The sequence below is a fragment of the Drosophila ananassae genome (assembly GCF_017639315.1).
Source record: "Drosophila ananassae strain 14024-0371.13 chromosome 4 unlocalized genomic scaffold, ASM1763931v2 tig00000061, whole genome shotgun sequence".
In the NCBI taxonomy this organism is placed as follows: domain Eukaryota; kingdom Metazoa; phylum Arthropoda; class Insecta; order Diptera; family Drosophilidae; genus Drosophila; species Drosophila ananassae.
In genome coordinates, this window is record NW_025319038.1 from 3,133,174 (window position 1) to 3,147,338 (window position 14,165).

General features: G+C 36.3%; 1 long non-coding RNA gene across 1 annotated transcript; it reads right to left on the reverse strand.

Moving 5' to 3' along the window:
* Positions 1 to 9,749: 9,749 nt before the first annotated feature.
* LOC116656362 lies at positions 9,750 to 11,009 on the reverse strand. The gene is made up of 2 exons (XR_004311322.2): positions 10,400 to 11,009; positions 9,750 to 10,321 (listed from the first exon to the last, which is right to left on the reverse strand). It is a non-coding gene; the product is annotated as an uncharacterized LOC116656362 (long non-coding RNA).
* Positions 11,010 to 14,165: the final 3,156 nt, after the last annotated feature.

Here is a 14,165-nt window from a genome sequence, read left to right on the forward strand (position 1 = left end):
TTTGTGCCTTTTTATTGATTTAAACACTCATGGTCACTCAAGCTGTCAGTTCAGGCTATAAACAACATTTATTATTATTAATTTGAAACGCCGCAATAATGACCACTCTTTCAGGCATTTAATTATTTACACTTAATAGTAATGAATGTAACTGCAAGTACTAGTAAACTCAAGAGCGATTCGCCTGCGTCTTTTTTTATATCCGCAAAAGAATGTTTTTCGTTACGCAGAAAGCTGAATATTGCCGTCATTTTTCTATGCTGCACCTACAAAATTTAATATTCCCCATGCGCTTACCGCCCCTAGAATGCAAAGACGAAAATAAGGTCTCCCTCGCACAACTTTCGCGGGATAAAAAAAGAATTGAATGAGTAAGAGTTAAAGGTTACATTCCAATTAATTCGAAAGCATCAAGAATGAACGTTACAACTATGCATGAGTAGGGAGTAAAAAGGCGATCGTCTAATTTCTTGCATGCGTGTGTGTGGGATCCTACACACATAAACAAACAAATATCCATTTATTTATATTTCCATGCCAGAAGACGTCGCCTGTCTTTTCTTTTGACCCTGTCATAAATTCCACTATTAAATTAAGGTTAACAGGGTTGAAACAAGAATAAAAACCTTTTAAACCTAAAGTGTCACCAAAAAAATTTCAGAACAATTGCCGAACTGGTGCGGTCCTTTTTTTATCAATTACACTCAAGTGGTATTTCAGAGGCAGAAGAAAGGACAGGCGACGCCTGCTGGCATGGGAATATATTATATAAATGTATATTTTTTTGTTTCCAGTAAAATAAATCCAGTTCAACTCAAATGAAAGGTTGCTAAAAAATCTTTAAATCATGTTAAAGTGATGCGAGGAGCAGAACCACAAGGAGAAAATATTAAATCAACCCAATCAACATGGAAAACATCATGAAAAAAGGAATCATGATGTTGAAGGAACTGATATGGGAGCACAGCCAACAACATCAAAAAGAGCTAAAATAACTAATTCAGATGACGCCAACGATTCGTAAGTATGTATAGATTGGAAAGAAAAGTATACTTGCAATAATGAAATCGTGCATTTAAATTCTGCTAAAGTATTAAAAAAACTAGTATGGGGAAATAAAAACATTATCCCCATTATTGAAAATAATAGATTTCATGCAGAAAATTTTAAAGTACTTGGTATATATGTTTAAAATGATACATGTGTAAAAGAATTTTACATATTTTAATAAACAAAACAAACAAAATATTTTAAATATTTTAAAACATAGAATAAGCGAACATAAATCTCTTAAAGTAATGGTATCTTTTCACGGTAAGTATATAAAACCAACCGATGAAGCAGATACATTTATATTAACAATAAAATATTTTGCTACTCCATATAACTTTGGTGTTTTTGAAGTTAGAGGGTTGGGATACAAGTTATATTTGTCCAATATATCTTATGTACAAAATTTCAAAAGGATCGTCCGACTATATCCAATAGCTGTCATAAAACGATCGGCATTGGCATAACTTTTGTGTTTTTTAGCTTAGAAAAATGGGACTTGCGATAGATTCCACTTTGGGCAAAGTTATCCGATTTGCAAATTCCATAAGGACCGAATATATGCTATAGCTGCCATATAACTGAATGATCGGAATTGGCATAACTTTGGCGTTTTTTAAGCTAGAAAGATGGAAATTCCATTTTGGGCAATCGATTCCGATCTGCCAAATTTCATAAGGATCGGCCGACTATATCTTATAAATGGTAGAACCTTGCTATTTTTAAAGATGCTTGAGGCTGTTTCCAACATTTTTTGTAGAAAACTGATTTGATGGTGAAACTTTCAAAAGGATCAATTTGATATATAAGTTAACACCTATAATGTCAAACACTAGATAATATTAATAAAACGCTAAGTCCAAGCACATAAGTTCTCAATAACAACTGCAAAAGAGCTTACATAAACGCATTGAGTGCACCGTGCACCGGATGCAATATGATGCCGTGGCACCAATAAGGGTCACACGGATCGAAAGACACGTGCGCTGAGTAAGCATTGATTATGCTTGCGATCGTGGGAAAGCCAAAAGAAAGAAAACACCCAAATATTTGGCAAAGCTCACTGAACTTAATGGCAAGTGCATCCACCAACAACACAATGCACTTGCATTGACCAATCAGCAATAAAGATATGGACTTAAGCTACAGCAACAACATCAGCTACCAATGACATCGAGGGACGCCAGCAGCAGCAGCAACCGCGACCGAGATCGCGGCAGCGATGGAGCAACGCATAGGTGTAATTATTAATTATAAGAATCATAATTGTCAGTTCTAATCCGATACTCAAATAAACAAAATGTGAAAAAGATTAATTTCTTTTTTTTAAGGAATATTAATAAAATCTTTTTAACTGGCGCCCGAGCAGGGACCTGGTGAAAAACCGCAAAAGGATACAAGTTCCGAATCTCGTTCAGATCGGTGAAAAAATCCCGACGTTCGGCTATATCTTCAACTAATTAAGAAAACGCCAAACACCGCGATTCGGAAGTGCAAAAGTGCCGTTAAAAAAGAAACGCTACAACGCACTCCTAAAGGAATTGTACCTAGCGGAAAAACCAGGCTCCAACTTTTATCGCCGTGATCCCTTCAGTACCCGTTCAGAGGGAACGTGATCCAGGTATAGAGGAGGCTCCGTAGTAGACCCACACACAGGAGGAATCGTTGCTGCGTGGGACAAAAAGGAATCATCCGAACCTATCGTCACGATAGCACGCCGAAATGATTTTAATGTAAGCTAGTTGAGAAATATTTGAAAACAGAAAAATACATAAGAAACCTTGAGTAAAATAAACACGAACAAAAAATAAATAGTTCAAATCGAAAATAAGAGGCAAACCTCATCAAGAAATTAAACAAAAAAAAAAAAAAATTTTAAGAATAATATTAAAAAGGATATAAAAATTAAGTTTAAGGAAATCCCAATCAAATCATACAAATTAATATGCTCCAATTGAAACCTTACGAAGATCTAAACTAGAATTTTTAGAAAAAATTAAATATAATTCGCTTGACATCCAAACAACTAACCCTCATAAGACCATTAACGATCATCCATTAAAAACCTCATTAAAATGACTGAACAGGACTTGGTAGATAGGATGGGAAATCTTGCAGGACCTTCGTCCTCTGTAAGGACGAGTTGGAAACTACTGACGGAACATTGAAGAGAAAATTAGGGTCATACTTCAAGAGAACCTAGCAGGGTTGGTAAAGGAAATTATTAATCCAAACAAGGACTTTTCAAACTTTTCAGACCAAATAATTAAAAGGGAACTAGCCCACAATATTGGTGAGTTAGATAAATTACCGGACATAGTGCGGACACTTAGAGACTTTTCCGGAAACAAGACCGAATATTCGTCTTGGAAGAAAAGTGTAGAAAGGGTTTTAAAAATCTATGACAGTAAAAAGGGGGTCCCAAAAATATTATGGCATAATATTAGCAATTAGGAACAAAATCGTCGGTCAAGCAGATGCTGTCCTCGAGTCCTATAACACACCTTTGGACTGGGAGGCAATATCGAAGTTTCTGACTGCACACTTTGCTGATAGGAGAGACCTAAAGACACTAGAATATCAGTTGTATGCACTTAACCAAGGCAGCAACTCGATAGTTGAATTCTATCAAGCCGTATACCAACAATTTTCTTTGATTTTGAATCTAATTGGGAATCTCGAAGCATCTCAGGAAACTATACAGGCACTAACAGCACTGTATGGAGAGAAAGCACTGGATACATTTGTAAGAGGCCTGAACGGCAATCTTTCCCAACTTCTGGCTATTAAAGAGCCCCACGACTTAGGACATGCATTACATCTTTGCAACATAATAGAGAATCAGAACACTAGGAATGGCCAAACACCAAAAAACATTTACCCCAGAAGAGATAACTTAGTACCCACTAGAGGGTATCCACCACAAGCCCTACCCCGAATGACCAAAACAAATTTTCAACCAAATCTGTACCAAGTAAAGAAAAAAAACCCGCAATCCCACCAAGGATATTTGAAACAACACCAAACCGACCTAACCCACTCAACCAAACTCAGACAAATCAACCAGGAGCGCAAGCTTTCTTTAACCCCAACCGACCTCCCAGACCCCAACCAAAGCCAACGCCCATGGACGTAGACCAGTCTATTCGTTCACGCCACGTTAACTACATAAATAGACCTCAGGACAACAATTTTGTAGGGAAACGACCTCTGAGCAACACAAATGTTCAAAATACTAATAAAATGCAACGCCAGTTCAATATACAACCAGAGGTAGATGAGGAACAAGAATATTTTCAGTCATCGGAAGAGAATGGAATAAACGAGCTGGATGAAGAAGCTTTATGGCAAGCGGAATCCGAACAACAGGAATCCATTGATATGTCAGAATTATATTTTTTAGAATAAACCCTTCCTCCTTACCCTATTTTAAGGTAACTATCGGGAACGGCAAAACTCTGAAATTCTTAATTGACACCGGCTCAAACCAAAATTACATTCAAGCGAAACTAGTACCAAGCCCTAAACCCAATAGTAACAACTTTACAGTAAATTCAGTAGGAGGGAATAATGAAATAAAACAACATACAATAGTTAAACTTCCCAACATATCAGATACCCCACTAAAATTCTTTCTATTAGATACACTGAAAACCTTCCATGGGATTCTAGGTAACGACACTATGAAAAAACTAGGGGCAATAATAGATGTTAAAAATTATATTCTGCTGTTGGAAAATAATAGGAAAATTAAAATCCATCAATTAGAGGCACAAGCCGTAAACAAGATCGGACCAACAGACGAACATATGACAGAAACTCAAAGGGAAATAATCAACAAATTTATCGACCTCATTGATAGCTCAATGAGGTAACAATATCCGATCGGTACCCCATCCCTGAAATAGGCGAAATAATCGCACAATTAGGAAACAATAGATTCTTCTCAGTATTAGACTTAAAAAGTGGATTTCATCAAATACCACTTAAAGAGTCGGACATGGAAAAAACTGCATTCGCAGTAAATGGAGGCAAATACGAATTTACCAGATTACCATTTGGATTAAAAAATTCACCAGCCATATTTCAAAGAGCTTTAGATGACATTTTGCGAGAACACATAGGAAAAAAATCTGTTATGTGTACGTCGACGACATCATTGTTTTCAGCAAAACAGAAAACGACCATGCCGAAAACTTGAACAAAGTGTTTCTAACATTACAAAAAGCCAATATGAGGATACAAATCGACAAATGCCACTATTTCAAAAAAGAAGTTGATTTTCTGGGATACACGATTTCAGAAGAGGGAGTTAAAACCAACATCGAAAAATTCAAGACAATTAAAAACTTCCCAATACCTAAAACACTAAAGGAACTTCGATCATTTTTAGGAATGACAAGCTATTATAGGAGATTTATTAAAGATTATGCGAAGATTGCCAAACCTTTAACTGCCCTTTTAAGGGGAGAAGAAGGACGCGTATCCAAATACAAGTCAAGCAGAATAGCTATTAACCTAGACAAAGAAGCAACGGGTGCATTCGAAAAACTTAAAAACACACTTATATCTAGGGATGTAACATTAGCGTACCCAGACTTCACGAAGGAATTCCAATTGACCACAGACGCATCAAATTTTGCCATAGTAGCCGTTTTAGAACAGAACCATTCATATCCCGTACCCTCTCGAAAACCGAGGAAAATTACGCAACGAACGAAAGGGAAATGTTAGCCATCGTATGGGCTCTCCAAAGCTTAAGACATTATCTGTACGGATATTCGAAAGTGACAATTTATACAGACCACCAACCTCTGACCTTTTCAAATAGTGCAAATAACCACAATGCCAAGCTAAAACGCTGGAGGGACATTATCGGCGAATACAGCCCAGAAATTAAATACAAGCCCGGTGTAGCTAACGTAGTAGCAGACGCCCTATCCAGAGCCCGACCAGAAGTTAATTCAATCCATTCAGACTCTACAATCCACAGCGACGCAAGTTCCTCACACAATCTAATATTCTCAGTAGAAGCCCCGATCAACGCATTTAAAAACCAAATTTTTTTATTAAAAGAAAACACTGATGCGTATAACTTCGAAATTCCATTTCCAACTTTTCATCGCCATATAATAAAAAAGATTGCTTACACAAAACAGGAAATCATTAATATACTCCGAGCCCGATTAGATCCCAGAATTATCAATGGTATCTACACTTCAGAAGAAATAATGGGAAAAATTCAAACTATTTATCCTACGCACTTCAAGTCTTACAAAGTTAGGTTTACTAGTAATCAGGTTGAAGACGTACCATTAGAAACAACCCAGAATCAGATCATTACATTAGAGCACAAAAGGGCACACAGAGACGCAAAAGAAAACAAAATAAAAATTCTTAAAAAATACTTCTTCCCACAAGCTTAAAAGAAAATTCAGGCAATAGTCCAATCCTGTCAAACATGTAGAGAATCCAAATACGATAGACACCCACCGAAGGGGGCAATCCAACCAACTCCCATCCCTAAGTACCCAGGAGAAATCATCCACATAGACATTTATATTACAGAAAAAAATAATATTCTAACTGGTCTCGACAAGTTCTCAAAATACGCCCAAATCAAGATATTAAAATCAAGGGCCTCCGAGGACATTAAAGCGCCTTTGAGAGAAATGCTGATAGCATTCGGCATGCCCAAGTGGGTAGTAATGGACAACGAACGCGCTTTAAACTCTGCAGCGATTCGATTCCTTTTAGAAGATCAACTTAAAATATCAGTCAGGTAATATCAGGTAGAACGATTTCATTCAACACTTTCAGAAATCATGAGATGCATTAAAAAAGATAACGGGAGTATGACATTCGAAGATCTAATTTTCAAATCAACCGAAGAATATAATGGGTCCATCCATTCAGTAATAAAGGAAAAACCAGTTGAGGTGTTTTTCAGGAGGTCCACTCCGAATACCACAGAGGACATAGAGAAACAGCGGACCGAAATCAGGGAAAAAATATAAAAAAAACAGGTAGCCGACCTAGAATACCATAATCAGGATAAAATACAGCCAAAACAATATGAGACAGGAGATACAATTCATGTAAAAATCGACAAAAGACAAGGTACCAAACTTACCCCACGCTATAAAAAAGAAACAGTCAAAGAAAATAATAACACTACAATAAAAACTCAATCCGGGAAAATAATACACAAGAATAACATCAGAAACTAACTTTCAGACTATTCATACCAACTTGCCTCAGCCTGTCTACAGTCCTTGATTATTCAAATTCACAAGTGATCTCACTTGAGACTGGACTTGCGGCCAAACAAGAGGGAACATTCAAAATCATCCATACATTCGACCTAAAAGAATACGACAATACATTTGACGAAATTAACAAAGGACTAAACAGCCTCACCTTATCACACCATCTATACCCCTACCTGTCTTACGAATTAAATCAGATAAAACAAAACCTTCTCAAACTAAAAACAAGCAATAGACAAAAAAGAGAAATAGAAATCTTAGGAACGGCATGGAAATGGTTGGCAGGAACACCGGACCACCATGATCATGAAATACTAAAGAACAAAATAAACGGACAATTAGAAAATAATAATAAGCAGGTTATAATAAATAAAAAATTAAGTGAGAAAATTAATCAAATAAGTAACGTAATGAATGCCATTTTAAAAATAACTAAAAATTCAAACGAAATAATTAATTAAGAGGCTAATATCCTCAGATATCAAATTCAAATAGTAAAAGAAGAAATATCTAATATACTACACTATTGCGTGTAGTTTCTATTGTTGAGAATATAAAAGAGTTTATAATATTTGTTTTGGCCCAAGTAATAACCCAAGTAATAACTTGGGCCAAAACAAATAAACTCTTTTATATTCTCAACAATAGAAACCAATATTTTAGAACAAATTTTTAATAAAGGAAATAATCTGTTTATTAATATGGAAGAATTACTAGAATTTTCAAAAGTCAAACTTGCATCGAATAATAAAGCTCTTCTGTATATCATAAGTATCCCAATAACAAGTAATGAAATCTGTAGAACCCTATTAGTCAAAGCAGTAAAAAAGACCCATATAATATATGACATAAAATATGAAAACTTGTTAGAAAGTAAAAAGGAACTATTCGCTTTTAGACTTAAGCAACGACACTTGCGTAAGCGCTCTATTAAACCTAAGACCGCCGGAATGCAACTCAATCAACAGCCGAAATGTGCCTAATTTTGAGGAATTACTACCAGGAACACTGATGCTGAACGACTTTAACGGAATGGTGTCTTTGGACGGAAAGAACCTTAATCTTCAAGGATCCTTCATCATCCAGCACAGGAACTCCACAGTACAGATCGGCGAAAACATCTACAGAACGGAAGAGGTCACTGTGGTAGACCCCGAACCTCCGCTTTTCCAACTGTCAGCGGTAAACCCTAAAATTAACGAAGTCCTCTCCCTTCAATTAATCAAAGAATTAAACATAAATAACACTAAGATTCTGAAAAAAATTAAAGAAGAGAAGACAATAGAGGCTTCCGTGAATTATACGTCAGCCACTATCCTGCTCATAGTGATCGTAAGTCTGATCATAATGCTAGTTAGAAGGTGCAGACCAAAAGAAGCCGCCCCGAAAACGACAAAAACACCGGCGGATCCAACCCCACTTAACCCTGTTCTCTTCTATGTGCGAACGAGGACGCCCGCGTTTAAGGGGGAAGAGTTAACACCTAAAATGTCAAACACTAGATAATATTAATAAAACGCTAAGTCCAAGCACATAAGTTCTCAATAACAACAGCAAAAGAGCTTACATAAACGCATTGAGTGCACCGTGCACCGGATGCAATATGATGCCGTGGCACCAATAAGGGTCACACGGATCGAAAGACACGTGCGCTGAGTAAGCATTGATTAGAGGAAAGCCAAAAGAATGAAAACACCCAAATATTTGGCAAAGCTCACTGAACTTAATGGCAAGTGCATCTACCAACAACACAATGCACTTGCATTGACCAATCAGCAACGAAGATATGGACTTAAGCTAAAGCAACAACATCAGCTACCAATGACATCGAGGGACGCCAGCAGCAGCAGCAACCGCGACCGAGATCGCGGCAGCGATGGAGCAACGCATAGGTGTAATTATTAATTATAAGAATCATAATTGTCAGTTCTAATCCGATATTCAAATAAACAAAATGTGAAAAAGATTAATTTCTTTTTTTAAAGAATATTAATAAAATCTTTTTAACTTATATATATTAACTAGCTGTCCCGGCAGACTTCGTACTGCCAGCTGTTGTTTTTTTTTTTGTTGCGTTCAGAATCTTCTTTTGTGACAAAACTTAAAAGTTTTCAAACTTAAAAAAATTATCTGATACAGTAAGAACTGAAGATAGCTAAAATTAAGTTTCGCGGAGCTATCATTTTAATCATTTTCAATCCCAAAAATTACAATTTAGTAAACATGATCAAAATAGCATTGGACCCTCTTTTTTTATTCAACTTCATTTATTGAATAAAACCATCAAGTTTTATAATTATTTTCGATACATCATGTTGCTTACTTATAAAGAGTTTTCCTGAAATACTGGCTATATATAAAATTTAAATTTGATATTCACAGACACGTACTGTTAAAATACAGTGTGTTAATTAATTAAAAGCTTTCTCATAAACTATATTTTTTGTTTTATTTTGTGGTGCGTAAATAAACAAAGAAGACGGTTTTCCGACGCCCGAACACGCGACGTCTAATTGTCCATGCGCGAAATAGAGAAACTCCAAGTTGATTCCACAAACTTCTAACGATTGTCCTTCCGATTTATTTATAGTCATCGCAAAATCCAGACGTACTGGAAATTGTAAGCGTTTAAAATCGAATGGTGTGTCCGTTGGAATCATTGGTATCCGCGGGATCAAGACATCCTCTCCTTTGTATTTTCCTTTTATGATTGTTGTCTCAATGACGTTATTCATCAGTCTTTTCACAGCCAGTCTTCCAGTATTATGGCTATCAGATGGCATCCGATCCAATGCTATTTTGATCATGTTTACTAAATTGTTATTCTGATGAAGAAACATTTGTAATTGTTGGACAATGGTTCTCTTTACTGTTGGTTTGTGAGCACAACGAATATTAATTTCCGCATCTGAATTGCAAATAAAATAAATTTGTAAAAATTGATGATCTGCATCAGGTAGTGGTATCAGAGTTCCCAGTAAGTGATAAAATTGTCCTTGTATCTGTGATTTTTCAAAATTTGGCCATTAATTATTTCCTATATATATTTGAATACAAACTTGAATATTTTTATATAATACCTTAAAAGTGGGCATGAAATTGGCTTGTATAATATGTGTAGCACCAAATGATGGCATCTGAACACAGTTGTTATATTTCTGAATGTTGGTCAAGAAGTGCTTCGAATCATTTCCAATCCCAGAAACTAAGGAGCGTAAAGGATCTGGTGGTGGGACCAATTGTGGCAATTTTACTTTGCCTTCAGCGCAACATAATCCAGTAGATTTACCAGTGTACTTTAACGCCTTACAATATTTACAAATTGTTTTCATATCCCCAATTTTTACTGATTTGTCGGCACAATAATCAATTGCCGGATCATAGTGGAATGCAGCTCGTTCAAGAATCACAGGAGCACTGCGTCTGCGGATTCGCTTAGTTTCATTATGTCTAGCTTGCTGTTGATGTTTTTAATGTGCACGAACTCGTTGCATTCTAAGCCTATCTCCTACATTGCCACTCACTAAAGAACGCAATTCTGACATAGCAATACGACTATTTTCTTGATCTGTGCGGTTAACACTTGAGGTAGCTCTTCGCACATTTAATTGACTACGACGACCTAAGTCAGGCCGTCTTCTCCTCGGTATCGTAAATTGTAATTAATCAAAGTGAGAAAATTTCCCGCAAAATTTGAGAAGTGAGCAAATTTCAAATTAACATTTTTTCCAATTTTTTTCACAATTTTTCAGTAAACACAATATTGGTTTGTCACATAAAATTAACTGAGCAGACAACAATGAGTAGCTGTCAAACAATGTATCACGTACCGGCGCCTACTATTATTGTAGAAAAAAGAGAAATTAAAAATTTTGTCTAAAAAATAAAAATAAAAATTTTGGGGTGGACTACCCCTAACATTTAGGGGGATGAAAAATAGATGTTGGCCGATTCTCATAGATACCGGATAAGCACAAAAAATTTCATCAAAATCGGTCAAGCCGTTTCGGAGGAGTATGGTAACGAAAACTGTGACACGAGAATTTTATATATTAGATATATATTATATCCTCCCGAAGATAGCTTTCCTTTCTTGTTTTGTATTCTTACTGTTTACATGATACATCTTACAGCTTAATCAAATTAATTTATTATTTCTCTTAAAAAATAATGACCATATGCTAAAGTATTAATATTATCAAGTAATACATATTTCTTTTCATCCTTATAATAAAGACTTAATTTATTAATTACTTTACCTTTGTTCTCCGTAATATGTTTTTATGTAGGTGTCGGCTTAAGTAATTAGACCTACCACTAGGCAAGTACGTCCGCAAGTACGGGCCATGCTGCTTCATAAAATCATTTTCGGTCAAGTTGACTCGAAACTTTTACTAGAACTTTTTTTAGAATACTTTTTTCTGTTCCAATCAGGTCAACCAGGTCCTTCCGACCCCTTTGGTTACCAATTTGCAGATCTAATTTTGCGGACCATGATCCTTTTCGCGTTATCCGTAAAAATTATAAATTATTGTCACATTTATTTTCCCCTGAGCTAACACTAGAGGTAATAAAATCTAAATTGATTGTTTTTCTATTAGAATAATTTAGCCTAACTATTAATTTTAATTAATTTTAAACATTTTATAAATAATAGTTAATTGTTACATTCAATAAAATAAAATAAAAAAAATAATTTACCTGGATTCTGCAAGGGACTGCTCGGGTTGACCAGGTGCTTGCTGTGATCAGGCTGGAGTTGATGTGGGGTACTTAAAGTCCTGGGCTGGTTCTCCTCAAGTACAGATGGTATGGTGGTTCGGCTGATTCCTTATCGGCCGGTCCTACTTGTGGTCCGTTTCACGGGAGCAACGCTCGAAGTAGGTTGGGTAACGCAGGGTCTACTTGGGGTCCGTTTCACTGAAGCAACATTCGAAGTAGATTGGATACCGCGGGTTCTACTTGTGGTCCGTTTCACGGGAGCAACACTCGAAGTAGATTAGATACTGAAGCCTTACTTGTGGTCCGTTTACACAGAAGCCACTTGAAGTAGGTTCAATGATGAAAGTTCTACTGGTGGTCCGTTTACACTGGAGCCACGCGAAGTAGATAGCTTTTAAGAGAGTCCTAACTTGTGAACCGTTTTACACAGGATCACTCGAAGTAGGTGGATTTTAAGTGCCGTAGTTCAGACACTGAGTAACGAGACAATTTACTCTGATTTCGCAACTATCGTCTACGAGTTCTGGGTTAACAGGTTGGATATAGTTTTATGATAATTGTTAATTATTACTAGGTGTGCCAATAGGTTAGTGGGTCTGATTATTGTGTATGGCGAGATGCTGATTAATTAGATCAGATTACTAAGTGCGAATATAGGGTAGTAGGTCTTGGCACTAGGTGCCAACAGGCATTATGTCTATATCTTAATCTCAGAAATTTTCCACACGATTTTACGTCGTTTGCCTAATTTATTTTATTTCTCTTATTTCTCTACCAATTTAATTGATCACTTTCGCCACCTTTGACACAAATAAGGTTTGAAAAAATAAAGTTAGTTGTAGTTATACGCAGAAATTTAATTTCTAATATAAAATTTTACAAGGTTTGAAACAAGTATCAAAAGGACAAAATGATCATAAGAAAGTAAAATTCGGTTAAGCCTGAAGGGTCAACAAAAAAACTCTGGGATCAATAATCAACCTGTTGCGACCCTTTTTTATCAGTTACACTCAGGTGGAAAATTTATGACAAGGCCTGAAGAAAGGACAGGTGATGCCTGCTGGCATGGGAATATATATAAATGTATATTTGTTTCGTTATGTGTATAGGATCCCAACCACACATACACACACACACGCATGCAAGAAATTAGCAAATCGCTTGTTTACTCCCTTCTGGAGGCGTCAGGCTCTAAGCACTATCGAGCTTTTGCAATGCCGAAGTTTTGCACTTTTAGAATGTAACGTTTTAATCCATAACGATATTTAAATAAGGGGACTTCTATTTGCTAATATACGCAAAGGTATAAAATTCTGCCAACTTTACAAACGAAATTCCCATTGCCGCGCTGTTTGAAATTCTTGAACAGTACATTAAACGTCAATTTATTGAAAAAAAATATTTTCTGAAAGGAGGATAATATCACGTGACCATGGGCTTCGACCCCCTCCCTCCCCCAGTGTGATAGTTTATGATAATTTTGAGAACACCCCCCACCCCCATGAGTGTCACGTAATACTTGAACGGCCCCATATGCATATAATATGATACAACCAATACAACCAATAATAATACAACCATCTTTTTCAATCTTATTATCAAAAATTGCATACATTTTTTGGAAAAAAGGGTGCGATCGATTGTCCATTTTGAAATGAACACCTCCCGTTTGAAAAATATTCAAAAACGAAAATTTTCGAAAAAAATTCGAAAATTTTAAAATTTTAATGTTCGATTTTTTTTTTTAAATTGAAATAAACCAAATTGACCACCAATGGTCATCTTTTAGAATTTTGAAAAAACCTTTTGTTTTTAAAATGTTTAAGTTTTTAGTTTTGGTAATTTTTTGGACAGGTAGGTTAGGTTAGGTTAGGGCGGTGATGCTAGAGGGACATAGAAGACCCCCCCGCTTCCACTTGAGCCGCTAGGGCTCCTTGTGCTACCGCTAGGGCAAGGGTTTCACCGAAGTGTTATCAGCCAGTGTCCAATAATTGCCCCAATCGCTAGGCTGCTGTCTGGTCTGGTGAGAGCAATAAGTTTCGCCGATCTTTTCTGAGAGCGTGTCGGCCAGATCAGACGTGAAGTTCTACAGGTCTTGCGATTACTCCATTTCCTATTGGCTGC